Below are 12,749 nucleotides of genomic sequence, written 5' to 3' on the forward strand. Positions count from 1 at the left end.
CCAGTTTGCAATTTCTGGATGGTTACAAAAAAAACAAAGAAACTGGGGAATACTGCCTTGCACAATTAAGCTAGGAGTCCAATTAAGAGACAAATGAATTGGGACAAAAACCTGCAGCTACATGTGGGGCTACCAGGACTGAACTTTGAGAACTACTGCCATAAGGAGTAACCTAGTGACTGATCTCGAGTGTTATTTAGATTAGTGGTTCTCAACCAATGGGGTCACAACCCACTTTTGGGTCTTGGGCTGTCAGCAGTTGCTACTGATTATACTAGTAGTAGGTCGTGGTGGGACACCACTCAGACGATCATGCTCAATTTAACCAATGCCCCTGGGTGGTCCACAACGGCAAAAAGGTTTAGACTAGTGGTTGAGTGATTTTCAAATTCAGTCCTGGAGCCACTGCCCTCTCTCCATAGCTGCCGGTTTTCATTCCAACCAACTTCCACTTGTAATCAGTGCATTAAGCAAGATGTCACTTTCCAATCTGCATATTTTATGCAGCAACTCAGAAATTACAAACCGGTAATTTATCTTACTATATGAAGCATAATTTTAAAAGCAAACAAACTGTTTTTGTATTTTTGGTGTTTTGTTCTTTTTACATGTTTTGTTACATTATGTACTAATAGGCACAGAAATGAATAACAATACAGTATAATAAACGCCCTTTAGCAGTAACCGTCACTTGCCCTGGTGACTGCTGTGCTTGTCGTTAATTGCTGCCGTTCAGAGATAATTAGCAGTGCAAACCCCACAGACAAAGTGTATTAAAAAGAAAATGGCAGAGTTAAAAGCATTAAAGGATGTCAAAACAATAGAAACATTTCATTTCACATAAATACAAATTAAGCACTAATGGACTTTCCTGGATGCAAAATAAATAAAAGGACAGCTAATAAAAAATGAAATACTGTACTGTACATTAAAAGGTAAAAATGACTTTTTCAATGTGAAATTGTATGGGAAAAAAATCTGTAGCCAGTGGGGATCGCCCAGGACTGAACTTGAGAGCCTCTGATTTAGTCCACATTAGCTCTTACTGGATGCTGAAGGGGCCGAAAAGGAAACTTATGAAAAATTTGCTCTTTAACATTCTTTCAAGATGATTTTGGCCAGGTATACAAGTATGGGACTGATTAGGTTTTATATTTAAGTTGTATATTTAATAGTTTCTTACATTCACATAAAAAAATTTAATCTCACTTCAATAGCAGAGAAACTATTATATATAATAAGAGGATATTAACCTAGACAATTTGGGAGGGCGATTAGGGCTCATTCTTTTTCTAGAAATGCTTTATTTAAAAATAGTCTTTGCATTTTAAGAAACGCATGAGGATACACTAATAAAAGTATAAATGTACCATAGGATGGACAGGATTAGAAATTAGCACATTAGATCAACTCAGGTTGGACAGTTTGGAGAGAAACCCAGAGAGGTGAGATTGCGTTGGTTTAGGCATGTGCAAAGGAGAGGTCCTGGGTATATTGGGAGAAGGATAGAGCTGCTACTAAAGAGGAAGGCCAAACAGGTGGTTTATGGAAGGGCTGAGAGAGGACATGCAGGTGGTGGATGTGACACAGCAAGATGCAGCGGACAGGAAATTATGGAAAACAGGTGACCCGCTGCGCCGACCCCTAATGGGACCAGTTGAAAGATGAAAAAGATTGCTTTGGGTATCTATCTTTCAGAAGAATAAAATCTCAAACAGCTAAAACTATTTTTTTTTTCCTCAAATGCTGCTTAGCACCCAAGTCTCATACATCGCAAAGGTGTGAATATCACACTAAACAACAGCAGCAAACTGGCCCAGCATAAATGAATGTGCTTTATGATTGAATGGTGCCCACTTGTTCCAATACTGCTAGCACAGGCCTTGGATCAGATAAGTCAGAAAATGAACGGATTGATGTTCAGAACATCTTTTTTATGGATCACCATACAAGACAAAGGATTAATAAAACAGTTATTCACTTATTTAGAAACATGTGCGCACAGTTGGTACACAATTGAGCAGAAGACATGCCAATAGTAATATTTTTATTTGTTGGAGAATAAATGAAGTTTCCTTTGGATGAACTGCAGTCCCCAACTCCGGCTCCTCCACGACAGGGATACTTTCTTCCTTGCTGCTTTTGCTCCTTGTTACAAAGACTAACAGAAAGTATGCATATAAAAATGAATGAATGATTAATGTCTACTGATATGAATAATTTGAAGAATTCCATGCCCGTTTACACAGCCAGCATCCACGGCTCTTTACATCATAAAAGCACATGAATATACTAAAAGGCAAAAATCAAACCTAAAATAAAAAGTACATAAAACAGAATAAGATATACAAATATATAATAAATGACATTCAAAATACCTAAACAGAGTTAAAAACTTTCACAAGTAAAAACAAAAAGTCTTGATTTGAAGACAGCTAAACACTCCAGCTGCTTAAAGCTGATGGGAAGTAAATTCCAAAGTTTAGGTGTATAAAAGGCTTGACCCAAAAAAGGTTTTATACCTTATTTTTTATATGAATATCTTGGGAAACAAGAGCATACAATACTAACGCCCTGATTCACTGTATTAGCTGTCTTTCATATTAAAATGCTTTCATTTCAGGAGAAACCTCTTTCCAAAGTGGGTCTATTCCAAAACAAGCATCAACCTAGCAGGTGTCTCTCTTGTTATACATTTATAGACCATCCTTAAATTTTGCTAATTTAAATTGATCATGGTGGGAATATAACATTTTCTTATACCAAATTAAATTCTCCAAAATGAAAAGAAAGAACTGTTTCTCAACTGGAGAAAAGATATAAAACTACATTCATCAGTACTGGCAAATTCTTTAAATAATGGGTTGTAAGTTTACATTCACATTTCTCATTTATGATTTCTATTTCAAATAATGGTTTCCATTTTAAATAATGTAGTTCACCACTAATTGAATGGATTTTGCTAAGTGGTGACCACCATACCAGCATATAGTATAGACCAGGGGTCCCAAACTCCGGTCCTGGAGGGCCCCAGTGGTTGCAGGTTTTCATTCTAACCCTTTTCTTAATTAATGCATTGTTTTTGCTGCTAATTAACTTCTTTTGAATTAATTTTAATTGACTTGTTTTTTAACGATTTGTTCCCTTGAATTGCTTCATTTCTAACTTTAAATGGCTCCCAAACAGAAATCAAATGTGAAGTGAGTGAGCCAACAGGAGACCAGCTAAGTCATGGCCTCAAACTCCAACCAGTTGCTTAATTAGGCGCCAAGTCTTGTTGTTAATTAAACCCTTTATTTAATACTGTGGCTTGTTGCTGCTCATTGTTCAGTAGCATATACTGTATTTCTGATATTGATGATGTTGTCTTTTCTATGAGCACTGTTAAATGTTTTGGAACCTGAGCAGATCAACATTCCTGAGCTCTTCACTTTTCTTTATTTTCAGATAGTGAATGATATACATAGTTTGCTAGTCATGTTTTGGTTCATTTTGTAGCTCATTATTGTTTGGCTGCTAATTAAGGAAAAAGAAACAAAGGTGTCTGAGTCTTCAAGAGCAAATCAAATAAAAATAATTCAAAAGAAGTTAATTAGGAGCAGAAACAGGTCAATCATTAAGAAAGGGGTTAGTATGAAAATCTGCAGCCAATACGGCCCTCCAGGACTGGAGCTAGGAACCCCTGGTGTAGAGAGTTCCCAAAAAAATGACAACCATAAGTTAACTGCAAGTTTTAACTTAATCATTGGAGCTTAACCAGAGTACATCCTGAATTTTTGCTCATGGAATATTAAAATATCAGATCCAAAGTGAGAGCTCTTTAGCAGCTCAAATGCAGGGAAATATTTACTTTCTAAAGCTGTCAGAATTTTAGGAACAGCTTATATTCATCAGTACATGTTTCCAATGCATTGTGATAAGGAATGCATTATGATTTCCAAAGCACAACATTTGCAAACAATTCTACACCATGCCAAATGAATAAGCATGGATAGAAAATCCAGCTTCTGGATGGCCACCGTGGCTTCTGACTCAATCCAAATATTCTCTTAACATCAGACCATTTCTTGGCATTAATGAAATATGTTATATGTGGTTTACTAGTGCTCTCTTCTCGAACTGTTAGCCAACTCCAACATTCCAGCTTCTACTTTACTGACAGCATCATCAAAATGTTTTGTGTAGCTAAGGCAAATTAGTCATTTATATGGCCTATTCATTTTCAAAAATTAATATTGTCACAGGCTCACATACAGAGAAAAATAAGTTGGCCAGCTATTTGTGGATTTATTTATATCTCGGTACTGGCAAGCTGGTTAAGGAAAAAAGTAGAAATTAAAGAATACAAGTGTATAGCAATGAAAAAAAAATCAATTAAACCATCTTAAACAAATTACTTTTTATTGGATATCACCAGTAATTGGCTTCTAATTATAAAATGGTTCAGAATGAAGACTTGGGCCAATTGCCTGTGCTATAGCAGATAATGGTGGACTTTGTTCTGGAATACTAGTGACTGCAAGTTTTGGAGTGGTCATCTGAATTTAATGTGCTGTGGATAGAAAACTCCATTATAGTTTTTTTCCCCCCAATCACAAATTCACTGACTGACATCAGCATGTGCCCAGATGATGTACAAAGAATTTTTTCTTATTAGTGGGGTGACTTTATTAGCCAGAATAATTTAACACTAAAAAATTGCACTAGTATACAGATTAGATGATCCAAATGCCTATCAAGGCAACCCTCTCCCAATATAATATTCAAACAATATTTTATGGCCTAGACACAAGAGGAACAGGAAATAACATTAACAAACAAATCATCCAATTAGTACATGTGAGGTATCCAATTACCCTAACTATCATTGGGGAAGTATCATATTGCTGTAGGTATTATTTAAACTAGATTCAGAGAATAAAAAAATTTAAATAGTCCATCAATTAATAATGACAATGAATGACCAAAGACTAACCTGTCTGGCAAAACTGACCATAGGGTGATCAACACACACCTGCTAATATGTACCATGTAGACAGTTTCTTTGCACTGTAAAACTGAAAAAATGTGTATTTAACTTATCCTTAATATTCTACTCTGTGTTTTCCTCCTTTATCTATTGATACAGGAGAGAGTAGGGTGAAATGACTTTAGATCCTCAAATGAGTGTCTCCTTAGAATTCCAAGAACAGAACTTAAAAGAAGTGGTGAGGCGGGCGGCCTTCTGCTGCTATGCACCTAAAATCTGGAATAGCCTGCCAATTGGAATTTGCCAGGCTAATACAGTGGAGCACTTTAAAAAACTGCTGAAAACACATTACTTTAACATGGCCTTTTTATAACTTCACTTTAATTTAATCTTGATACTCTGTATGTTCAATTCATCATAATAACTACTCATAGTGCCTCTAAAATCCGTACTGACCCCAAGTCTCTCTTCTGTTTATTTTTCCTGCGCTGCCACCACCACCTACTCAAAGCATCATGATGCTCCAACATTGACGGATTAAAAGCCAGAGGTCTACATGACCATCATCATCAAGTCCTTCCATGAAAACCCTAAATACAAAGAGGACTGTTTCATTTATGTTAGGTAGATTGCCCAGAGGGGACTGGGCGGTCTCGTGGTCTGGAACCCCTACAGATTTTATTTTTTTTCTCCAGCCGTCTGGAGTTTTTTTGTCCACCCTGGCCATCGGACCTTACTTATTCTATGTTAATTAATGTTGACTTATTATTTTTTTCTATTCTCCATTTTGTAAAGCACTTTGAGCTACATTTTTTTTTGTATGAAAATGTGCTATATAAATAAATGTTGTTGTTGTATCAATCTATGGCTAACAAGGTATAACACTCTATTCCTTTATCTATTGTTATTATGGACATTCTTTGTGGTGAAGGCATTGTGTACTAGAAAATAAAGTGTCATAATGAGAACCACTTTACAGCTTGGGCTACCATATAATTGCGACATCATTAATTCTTAAATGCGAACTTTAGATCCTTGCTGAGAGCAAGTGTAGGGAGCTTTATAAATGCTTTTTAGATCCTCTTTTTACTAGTCAGACTAGTAGTCTATTTCCTAGGAGTAGTTCTGAGACACTTGATAAATAAGGGCCCTGGTTTTCACTTCCTGCTGATGTATTGTTTGCATGGTACTTTTACTCCTGCATGACATTTATCCCGCAATCCAAATGACCACTTTGAGTCCTATCCAGAGTGAGACTATAAAATGAAACTACCAAAGGTTTGATTTTCTGCACTGGAAAAAATAAAAGATAAATCAGGGTCTAGGTAAGAGGAGGAAGTGAATAAAATTCAAGGTGATGCATGCTTCGTTATCTCATCTAATCCTGTGAAAAGGGTAATGTGGATGTTAAACAATGACAAGCTGTAGGTGAACAGCTGGAATGTCTCCACAACTCTTGACCACTTTATTTTTATTAAAACAAAAATCCATAAACTACGTGGACAGAATTAGAATTTTAGAGAAAACAGATATTTTTGCACTGCATTAAAATCACATGAAAGTGAGAGTGTGATACCAGAATCCAACCAAGTTCAAATTTGTCACGTGTGTAAAGTGTTTAACATAAGGCAAACGAAAAAACAGAGGAAGGTTGGGGGAAAAAAATGTAGTATCTTTAGAAAGTGAGACACACTTACCTTCAGGATTTAGGCCAGCAGTAAGCATAACCCAATTTCATTCCAACCTAGACAAAACACGGCCCCTCATACTATAACCTCATTTTTCAACACGTTTAGGCAGCACAAATATAATGGAGAGTCATCAGTGGGTTAATCTAAGAAAACAATTAACACATGTGAATAGCTAATGTCAGTAAGGAGTTGAGGCTGTTAAAAGACCTTTTAAAAAAGCCAACCAAGATCACTTTCAGCTACCCATTCCCTGGTACTCCAGTAAGAAGAGAGGGAAACCAATTAACCAGGTTGGTGCAAGCTCTTCTGCTGTACAAACCATCAAAAAGCCGCCTAATAGACAAGTGATCCCCAGTAGGTGAGATGCACTTTTTAGCTGGAAGGGAACATTCTTCTTAAAAGGGTAGAAAATGATTGATAAATGAGAAATGACCACAGGTTCCTTAGAAGCCTGGCGTCCTTCAACATCTGCAATAAGATGCTGCAGATGTTCTATCAGGCGGTTGTGGTGAGCGCCCTCTTCTATGCGGTGGTGTGCTGGGGAGGCAGCATAAAGAAGAGGGACGCCTCACACCTGGACAAACTGGTGAGGAAGGCAGGCTCTATTGTAGGCACGAAGCTGGACAGTTTGACATCCGTGGCAGAGCGATGGGCGCTGAGCAGACTCCTGTCAATCATGGAGAATCCACTGAACAGGATCATCTCCAGACAGAGGAGCAGCTTCAGCGACAGACTGCTGTCACCGTCCTGCTCCACAGACAGACTGAGGAGACCCCACACACTATGCGACTCTTCAATTCCACCCGAGGGGATAAACGTTAACATTATACAATGTTATTGACTGTTTGACTGTTATACCTGCCTTGCACTTTTTAACTTGCACTGCATTTTTATCACTACTTAATTAATATTGTTTTTATCAGTATGCTGCTGCTGAAGTACATGAATTTCCCCTTGGGGATTAATAAAGTATCTATCTATCGATCTAGGTTCACCAAACTTGTTCATATAGCCAAGTTGACATAATGTCTCATCCAGATACTTTTTAAAAGATGTTGAGGTTTTCACTTCAACTAAATGATGTTGCAATACCAGACTTGCATTGTTCACTTCAGCCTAAATAATTCCCTCTTAGTTTCCACCAGTGTCTAAATCCATGATTCACTGCTTAATTGAAAGAATTCTTCTGTGTCAATTTCAACAGGGTCTCTTCTCACAATTTATTACACATAACTATGAACCTGGAAATTTAACCAGAACACACCTATTTGTATACTGAATCTCCTACAACAAACTCTCATCACATTGGTTCCTACCTAGACCCCTTAAAAAAAGATTTTGAAAAAAAGGGGTATACTAAAATTATAATATGCTTTTTTTGTTTAAACAAAATATACTTCAGCAGAATAGAACATTGTTTAAAAAGCAGTTCTTGTTTGAAGCTCCACAAATAACAGTTTTTAACTGGGAAGACTCAAATCAATACAAGTTGCTCATTCCTCCTGATCCAAATTGTAATGCCTATGACTGACAAAAACACAATATGAGATATTGCTAACCCTGTGACCATGTGGTGAGACTTAAAAGAATACTCCACCCAAACATTACATATTTTTTTTAAAAATGTTACTTACCCCATGTAGCTTTTGGTGATGGTCTAGAAAAATTATTAATCGTGTGTTCTTGGTGAAAGTACATTATAAACATTGTGAATGAATGGCACTCAATAGTGACCAACTCTGAACAACAAATGATGTGGAAAAACATCCATGGTGGGGGAAAAAAAATCTTACACAATTCATGTTACATGGGGCAAAGTAACATATAAAAATAATTTTTGGATGGCACATTCCTTTAAGTTTTTTTCAGCATTCAGTATCTTCTGCCTCAAGTCATATACCAGATGACACCCATCAACTGATGTAGCCTCAACTTCACCAGCCTCCCTTTGCTCTTTAGAAAGTGACCACATGGACTTTTCTCTGGTAGGTCAGAGGTCTCTTGGAGCTTGGTACAGAGTTTATCAATATGATTAAACCCCTCTGTGAATTTCCACTGACAATTTTTTTTTTTTAAACTAACTCAAATATCAACCCTTTCAAATTCATACAGGAGCTAGACAAGGGTGTCTACTATCTGCTCACTTTTTCAATCTTTCTCTTGAGTCTTTACTTTTGCAATGCAGACTTAACAACCTCTATAAACACTCATGGAGTCCTGCATAAAAATTCTTCATATTGTGCTTTTCCTTGGTAACACACCTTCAGATTCAGATTATGCAGTTTGTTTGTGACTCTGAAGTGGTTTCAGGTTACAAAATGGGCCCAAATCTTTTAAAATCAACTTTCTGCTTTGTCAGTAATACTCTCTCCCTTTCTTCCATCAACAAGACAAATGTATCCAAATATCTCGATCCCAGACATTGTCAATTTTTTGCAGAATAGTCTTCTCCAATTACCGCCATATCTTATAAAACATTATTGGCTTTTTCACCACCCTGTTAGCATATCCCTCTATCTGTCTGCTCTTGTTTGGCCATTATTAAAATAAATATTGCTCCCCATTTCAGTTTTCTAACGTAAACTTTCCTTGATGCTCTCCTCTCTGACATTTTCTTTGGAATGAAGATACCCAACATTAAATATTTTTACCCTGTTCTGCAACAGGCTCAAAAAAAGGGGAGTGTCTCTTTCAAACTTATCATTATTATTATATCATTGGGCCTATATGGAATTGACTTCCCTCTCCTTCCAATATTCCATCCTTGCTCCAAAACACAAACTCTGGACCCTCACTCGCCAATCTTCTCTATATTCATCCTTTCACTCATTAACTCTCTTTATAAATCTGGCTCTTTGACTTAATGGTACGAAATTGAGTCGAACAGCACTTTCCTTCCACCCCAAGTTGGCACCTGCATATCTATATTTTTCAAAATAAACCCCTGTGTATCAATGAAAAATCTCTCTCCATCTGGCGTGTTAGTTCAAGGCATTAATATCATTTTTTAATAATTCGGGACCAAGGCACCAAGATCCAGTTTCTTCAGATCTTCCTCTTCCCTTTTTATTCTTTTTATCTTCAAATGTGCTCAGTTCTCTGGGCATGTGGTGCGTCATTATCTTCACCACTTCCCCTGCCAGTTACCACTGTTTGTACAACAAACAACATTTACTTATATAGCACATTCTTATGCAACAGTGTAGCTCAAAGTGCTTTACAGGATGACAACAAAAAAGTTATAAGACAAAAAAATCAATTTAAAATTAGGCAATAATATTGAAGAATAAGTAACAACAAAACAACCTAAGGTCAGATGGTAAGGAGGACAAAAAAAAAAAAAAAAAAAAACTCCAGTTAGACTGGCGAAAAAAAATCTGCAGGGGTCCCAAGGACAGAAGACTATCCAGCCCTGACTGAGCAAGCCTTTACCCTTTGCATTCAATGTGGCAATATGACGACCCATCCTGCATCACTTTATTCTTAAAAATGGAATTTCAGGATATCACTTTGCCTTCCAAGAATCTTAAATCAACAGCATACTAGTAATCTTAATTTTTTTATCTAAGCCCTCTTAACTGTTTTGCAGTGTATTTACTGCTCCCTATACAGTGGGTATGAAAAGTATTCAGACCCCCTTCAATTTTTCACTCTTTGTTATATTGCAGCCATTTGCTAAAATCATTTAAATTAATTTTTTCCTCATTAATGTACACACAGCACCCCATATTGACAGACAAAAAAAGAATTTTTGAAATTGTTGCAGATTTATTAAAAAAGAAAAACTGAAATGTCACATGGTCCTAAGTATTCAGACCCTTTGCTGTGACACTCGTATATTTAACTCTGGTGCTTTCCATTTCTTCTGATCATCCTTGAGATCACCTTCATTTGAGTCCAGCTGTGTTTGATTCTACTGATTGGACTTGATTAGGAAAGCCACACACCTGTCTGTCTATATAAGACCTTACAGCTCACAATGCATGTCAGAGCAAATGAGAATCATGAGGTCAAAGGAACTGCCTGAAGAGCTCAGAGACAGAATTGTGGCAAGGCACAGATCTGGCCAAGGTTACAAAAAAAATTCTGCTGCACTTAAGGTTCCCAAGAGCACAGTGGCCTCCATAATCCTTAAATGGAAGATGTTTGGGATGACCAGAACCCTTCCTAGAGCTGGCCGTCCGGCCAAGCTGAGCTACCGGGGGAGAAGAGCCTTGGTGAGAGAGGTAAAGAAGAACCCAAAGATCACTTTGGCTGAGCTCCAGAGATGCAGTCAGGAGATGGGAGAAAGTTGTGGAAAGTCAACCATCACTGCAGCCCTCCACCAGTCAGGGCTTTATGGCAGAGTGGCCTGTCGGAAGCCTCTCCTCAGTGCAAGACACATGACAGCCCGCATGGAGTTTGCTAAAAGACACCTGAAGGACTCCGAGATGGTGAGAAATAAGATTCTCTGGTCTGATGAGACCAAGATAGAACTTTTTGGCCTTAATTCTAAGTGGTATGTGAGGAGACAACCGGGCACTGCTCATCACTTGTCCAATACAGTCCCCACAGTGAAGCATGGCGGTGGCAGCATCATGCTGTGGGGGTGTTTTTCAGCTGCAGGAACAGGATGACTGGTTGCAATCGAGGAAAATGAATGCGGCCAAGTACAGGGATATCCTGGACAACAACCTTCTCCAGAGTGCTAAGGACCTCAGACTGGGCCGAAGGTTTACCTTCCAACAAGACAATGACCCTAAGCACACAGCTAAAATAACGAAGGAGTGGCTTCACAACAACTCTGTGACTGTTCTTGAATGGCCCAGCCAGAGCCCTGACTTAAACCCAATTGAGCATCTCTGGAGAGACCTAAAAATGGCTGTCCACCAACGTTTACCATCCAACCTGACAGAACTGGAGAGGATCTGCAAGGAGGAATGGCAGAGGATCCCCAAATCCAGGTGTGAAAAACTTGTTGCATCTTTCCTAAGAAGACTCCTGGCTGTATGAGCTCAAAAGGGGGCTTCTACTAAATACTGAGCAAAGGGTCTGAATACTTAGGACCAGGTGAGATTTCAGTTTTTCTTTTTTAATAAATCTGCAACAATTTCAAAAATTATTTTTTTTGTCTGTCAATATAGGGTGCTGTGTGTACATTAATGAGGAAAAAAAATAATTTAAATAATTTTAGCAAATGGCTGCAATATAACAAAGAGTGAAAAATTGAAGGGGGTCTGAATCCTTTTCGTATCCACTGTATGTTCCTGAACTTTCCGCCATGGAACTGCACCCAATACTAACTATTGGTCCTTTGTTTCAAAACTCTCACATCAATTCCACTTTCACCCCACATTTTCCTTGTCCTTGACATTTCCTTGCTTTTTCTTCCTTAATCCAGTCCAGAAGAGGATATTTTTTCTGAGCACCTACTTTCCTTTCTCTTGACTCTTGAAAATCTTTCTATAATGATTTCTCTGGAGCTCTTGCTTTAACATCAGGAAAAAGATACCTATCACCAAGAATGCGAGTTGCTAGACGTTCACCAATTAGTGAAGGGCACAGCTGGAACTGGATCTTAATTTACTGTTCGGATGGGGACCTCTTTCCTTTACAGATGTATGCACTCCCTTTATCTTGTAAATAGCGTTCTTCACAGGGCAGGGATGGACGAGGTTAATCTCTCATCTATATATTGTTTTTAAAAAATGTTATTTGGTCATTTATATATGATTACAGCCAATACATTTTTAATCACAAAAAATAAGTCTTCATATAAGTCTTCTAGAATGCAGTTAGACTTCTCTTCTAGCCACAGCCATAATGGAACGGATTTCCTTCAGCAGCTAAAATAACACCTTTTCTACCACATATTTTTCTTCAAAGTCAGGAGTAAATGCTTCCAAGCCAACGCTCCTGAAATTTTACTTCATGTTCCATATTTGGTAGTAGGCTTACAAAAGTTATATGCCTTCATGACATCAATTCTTCAATGTGTCCAAAGTTACATAAACAACTTAGTCTTGAATTTCTACTCTCGAGAAGAAAAACAGTTTCTTCTGAGCTTTCTATATCCAATTAAAAACCTTACATTGTCTACACATACATAA

The 12,749-nt window shown here is 37.6% G+C and overlaps 1 protein-coding gene across 1 annotated transcript in view; it reads right to left on the reverse strand.

The window, feature by feature from the left end:
- The window catches only part of otud4 (OTU deubiquitinase 4), a 103,702-nt gene that overhangs the window by 43,888 nt on the left and 47,065 nt on the right, over positions 1-12,749 (reverse strand). The window lies entirely within an intron of this gene.

This window comes from Polypterus senegalus, chromosome 4, assembly GCF_016835505.1.
Source record: "Polypterus senegalus isolate Bchr_013 chromosome 4, ASM1683550v1, whole genome shotgun sequence".
Taxonomy (NCBI): Eukaryota; Metazoa; Chordata; class Cladistia; order Polypteriformes; family Polypteridae; genus Polypterus; species Polypterus senegalus.